We start from the raw sequence: 5,754 nt of genomic DNA on the forward strand, positions 1-5,754 counted from the left end.
ATTTTTAAGAGACTGTTTACTTTATTCTTTTAGTACCCTTTGTTTTAAAGTATATCTAGATAGATTTAGGAGCAGCAATGCACTACCGGTATCTAAATGGTGATTACTGGCTACATACATATGTCTCCCAAAACAGTAAAAAGCTAAAATAATTACTACCTTAAATTAAAAAGAAAAGAATGCTTTCATCTGTCTCAGAGAGCATAAAATGAATCTTTATAAAGTCCTGTAACAGGGTGAAATGCGTAGAAGTGGAAGTGACTCAAAGTGGAAGTGCAATACGTCTATGCACTGAAAGCAACATCTATAAAATTCCAGTAATTTGACATTGTTGACATAGTCTGAACAGGCATACTGCTTACGGACAGTACTGAAGTGCAGCAGCTGACTATTGTCAGTGTGACGTCATAACCCACATGTCTGGGGGATTCCAGAACAGAACATTACACCAGGTCCCAAGCAGAATTAAGTGAGCGGTATGGACAGGATCAGCAGCCCAGACTTGGGTGAACAAACCTGTTAAGTGAGCTCACCAGGGGTTATACTCCTAGACCAGATTCCATCAGAACCCATGAAGGAGAAATAAGGTAAGGACCGGGGACCAGAGGTCTGACTACCGGTACACAGTCAGACTGCAGACCGGATTACTCCTATGATACATGGAGACTGACTAAGGTATAAGAGGTTTGGATCACAGAGCCTCTTTATAGCCCTCAAGTATTTTATTGTTTCTATGCTCTCTGAGACAGATGAAAACATTATTTTATTTTTAAATTAGGGTGGTATTTCTTTTTGCTTTTTTGGGAGACGTCCCGACCAGAGACTCTTTACATTTTTATGAGTGGACATTTATGTTATAAGATTTTTAGGATCTTTATATGATGCAAAAGCTATAAGATTGTATTCATTATTAAATCTCATTTTTTGGATTACTTTACTGCATACTAGTCCTAAAGTCCTTGTACATGGGCCATTTTCTGCAGTGCAGCGGTCTCGCCGACCCCACCCACTCAGCAATGCCCCGCCACTCCTGCTGCCACCCGGCCCGCCCACCTTCTCTGCTGTCTGATCTTTACAGTGGTCACGGCTGATCCTTACTTACGGCCAGGTATCTTTGTCTCGCGTTGCAGTCTGCATGACTGCATTAGCCAAACATACCTGGCCTTTTATAATATAGGACTAGTACTAAAGCCTGTGTACACGGGCCATTTTTTGCAGTACAGCGGTCTCACTCTTTGCTCTCTCTCTCTGTCCCCCTCTTTTTTGTGCTCTCTCTCTGCCCCCTCTCTTTTGCGCTCTCTCTCCCCCCTTTCTTTTGTGCTCTCTCTCTCTCCCCCCCTCTCTTTTGTGCTCTCTCTCCCCCTCTTTCTTTTGTGCTCTCTCTCCCCCTTCTCTTTTGTGCTCTCTCTCCCCCCTCTCTTTTGTGCTCTCTCTCCCCCCTATCTTTTGTGCTCTCTCCCCCTCTCTTTTGTGCTCTCTCTCCCCCCTTTCTTTTGTGCTCGCTCTCCCCCCTCTCTTTTGTGCTCGCTCTCCCCCCTCTCTTTTGTGCTCTCTCTCCCCCCTATCTTTTGTGCTCTCTCTCCCCCCCCTATCTTTTGTGCTCTCTCCCCCCCTTATCTTTTGTGCTCTCTCTCCCCCCTCTCTTTTGTGCTCTCTCTCCCCCTTCTCTTTTGTGCTCTCTCTCCCCCTTCTCTTTTGTGCTCTTTTTGACCCCCTCTCTTTTGTGCTCTTTTTGCCCCCTCTCTTTTGTGCTCTTTTTGCCCCCATCTCTTTTGTGCTCTTTTTGACCCCCTCTCTTTTCTGCTCTTTTTGCCCCCATCTCTTTTGTGCTCTTTCTGTCCCCATCTCTTTTGTGCTCTTTCTGCCCCCATCTCTTTTGTGCTCTTTCTGCCCCCATCTCTTTTGTGCTCTTTCTCCCCCCATCTCTTTTGTGCTCTTTCTCCCCCCTCTCTTTTGTGCTCTTTCTCCCCCCTCTCTTTTGTGCTCTTTCTCCCACCTCTCTTTTGTGCTCTTTCTCCCCCCTCTCTTTTGTGCTCTTTCTCCCCCCTCTCTTTTGTACTCTTTCTGTCCCCTCTCTTTTGCTCTGTCTCCAGCCTCTTTTGCGCACGCTCTCTACAGACCACGCCCCAACCACGCCCTGCGCTGCTCGCTCTGCACAGTCATGCCCCCACGCCCGCCACGCCCCGCCACCATACACTTTTCCCGGCCCCGCCCACTCCCTCCGGACAGGGCCGTCTTTAATATTGATTGGACCCTGGGCAAAAATTTTCTTGGGCCCCCCCTCCCCCACCCCATGCAATTTCGCTCTCCACCCCAACATCCCAAAAAACAACTAAATCCATTTTTTTTTATTAGCCCAGCAGTGGATCATCCACTGCTGGGCTAATCATTTAAAAAAAAAAAAAAAAAAAAAAATTGCAATATGTGAAACTGGACCTAAGCAGAACTAATAAGTAAATAAATATATAAATTCCTCCACTGTGGATTCATTTAATATTCTTTTGAATGTGATTCTGGTGTGAGGTTAGCTGGTTAAAGAGATTTAGGGCAGCCAACAGGAGCAAAGCAAGGTAAAGGAGGAAGCATTGAGGTGCAGACAAATATAAGTTTACTGACTGGAACAGCAGAACTACTATGGGAAGCTGTAAAATCTGAGACAGAGAGAAAATAAAAACTATAAAAATAAACCTTACATTAATGTGTGAAGTATCAGCATGACGCCATACATCAGCCACACCAGAACATGTAGGAACAAGTTCCCTCTCACCCTGAACTAGACAATGCTGCATGGGGAGGGGCGTGTGTGCACTCACTTATTATTCCTACTGACACCTTTCTACAAAGCACTATTCCCCTAAGAAACTTCAGTTAGTTGATCTTAGGGCCACAGCAGAAAGAGCGGGGCTAAGGGGACCAGTAGACATGATGCTGTCTGTCCAAGGTTGCATGGATACAGTGTGAGATGAGTCACACAGCCTCAAGACTGAAGAGAGCAGTGTATGCAGCTGCACAGATGCTCAAATCCTCATGTGCCTGCCGCTCCAGCTTTCTGCTGCATGCGCCTACAGTCAGCCCTACCCAGAAACAATCCCCACCACCAGAGCAGTTACCTGGTAACAGTGGTAACCCCAGTAAGACCTTTTCTGATGCAGTGGGAAATGGCTGGATGCCGAGTTAGGGCTTTGCTTTCAGTGCTGCACAGTGCACATCTAAAACAGCACATGGCACTAGCTTGGCATGTCACATGACACCGGCACGGTCTGGCACAGTTTTAAAAAAAAATATAAGCAGAGTACTTTTGACTGTGACAGTATTAGGACTGAATGTGTGTGTTCCCCATGTCACATCAGCAGTCTGGTATGAACCATTTTTTTTTTTAGGACTCTTGGGCCCCTCAACAGAGACTGGGCCCAGGGCAGCTGCCCCTTTTGCCCTGTGTTAAAGACGGTCCTGCCTCCGGAAAGCAGATCAGGTTAGTTTGTGTAAGGCCAGGTGTGTTTGTCCTTGCACTGTCTCTTTTGCGCATGACAGCTTCGGACAAACACACTTGGCCTTTTATATTATAGGATTGTGTTGTGCTGTTTAGTTTTTATTGTTTTGCTTTTTAGTTCCATTATTCTTACCATGTGTAAAACGTAGTATTTCATAAATACTATACTTCCTGCTTATAGCGCCACCTTATTTGGTGTTTCTTGGTCTATTGTTGCATATTGCTGCAATACGCTGCCAACATTCTGCGTTCCCGGGCAGACAGGTTTGCGTAATCAAACTCAGTCAGCCCGGCAGATAATAAATGCCGGCATAATATTTCCTGGCTAGGCTGAAAACCCTGTCAATTTTACTTTCTCTTTACAAATGTAAGGAATATTTAATATTTTATGGATTTTATAATAACCTTAATTAGAAATGTTCCGGTTATGTTGAGCTAAGGTTGGATGTGACCAATCTAAGGCCTAGATTTAGAGTTCGGCGGTAGCCGTCAAAACCAGCGTTAGAGGCTCCTAACGCTGGTTTTGGCCGCCCGCTGGTATTTGGAGTCAGTGATTAAAGGGTCTAACGCTCACTTTACAGCCGCGACTTTTCCATACCGCAGATCCCCCTACGCCATTTGCGTAGCCTATCTTTTCAATGGGATCTTTCTAACGCTGGTATTTAGAGTCGTTTCTGCAGTGAGCGTTAGAGCTCTAACGACAAGATTCCAGCCGCCTGAAAAAAGCAGGAGTTAAGAGCTTTCTGGCTAACGCCGGTTCATAAAGCTCTTAACTACTGTACCCTAAACTACACTAACACCCATAAACTACCTATGTACCCCTAAACCGAGGTCCCCCCACATCGCCGCCACTCGATTAAAATTTTTAACCCCTAATCTGCCGACCGCCACCTACGTTATACTTATGTACCCCTAATCTTCTGCCCCTAACATCGCCGACCCCTATGTTATATTTATTAACCCCTAATCTGCCCCCCACAACGTCGCCGACACCTACCTACACTTATTAACCCCTAATCTGCCGAGCGGACCTGAGCGCTACTATAATAAAGTTATTAACCCCTAATCCGCCTCACTAACCCTATCATAAATAGTATTAACCCCTAATCTGCCCTCCCTAACATCGCCGACACCTACCTTCAATTATTAACCCCTAATCTGCCGACCGGAGCTCACCGCTATTCTAATAAATGTATTAACCCCTAAAGCTAAGTCTAACCCTAACACTAACACCCCCCTAAGTTAAATATAATTTTTATCTAACGAAATAAATTAACTCTTATTAAATAAATGATTCCTATTTAAAGCTAAATACTTACCTGTAAAATAAATCCTAATATAGCTACAATATAAATTACATTTATATTATAGCTATTTTAGGATTAATATTTATTTGACAGGTAACTTTGTATTTATTTTAACCAGGTACAATAGCTATTAAATAGTTAAGAACTATTTAATAGTTACCTAGTTAAAATAATTACAAATTTACCTGTAAAATAAATCCTAACCTAAGTTATAATTAAACCTAACACTACCCTATCAATAAAATAATTAAATAAACTACCTACAATTACCTACAATTAACCTAACACTACACTATCAATAAATTAATTAAACACAATTGCTACAAATAAATACAATTAAATAAACTATCTAAAGTACAAAAAATAAAAAAGAACTAAGTTACAGAAAATAAAAAAATATTTACAAACATCAGAAAAATATTACAACAATTTTAAACTAATTACACCTACTCTAAGCCCCCTAATAAAATAACAAAGACCCCCAAAATAAAAAATTCCCTACCCTATTCTAAAATACAAAAATTACAAGCTCTTTTACCTTACCAGCCCTGAACAGGGCCCTTTGCGGGGCATGCCCCAAGAATTTCAGCTCTTTTGCCTGTAAAAAAAAACATACAATACCCCCCCCCCAACATTACAACCCACCACCCACATACCCCTAATCTAACCCAAACCCCCCTTAAATAAACCTAACACTAAGCCCCTGATGATCTTCCTACCTTGTCTTCACCATGCCAGGTTCACCGATCCGTCCTGGCTCCAAGATCTTCATCCAACCCAAGCGGGGGTTGGCGATCCATAATCCGGTGCTCCAAAGTCTTCCTCCTATCCGGCAAGAAGAGGACATCCGGACCGGCAAACATCTTCTCCAAGCGGCATCTTCTATGTTCTTCCATCCGATGACGACCGGCTCCATCTTGAAGACCTCCAGCGCGGATCCATCCTCTTCTTCCGACG

The sequence above is a fragment of the Bombina bombina genome, chromosome 3 (genome assembly GCF_027579735.1).
Source record: "Bombina bombina isolate aBomBom1 chromosome 3, aBomBom1.pri, whole genome shotgun sequence".
Classification (NCBI taxonomy): Eukaryota; Metazoa; Chordata; class Amphibia; order Anura; family Bombinatoridae; genus Bombina; species Bombina bombina.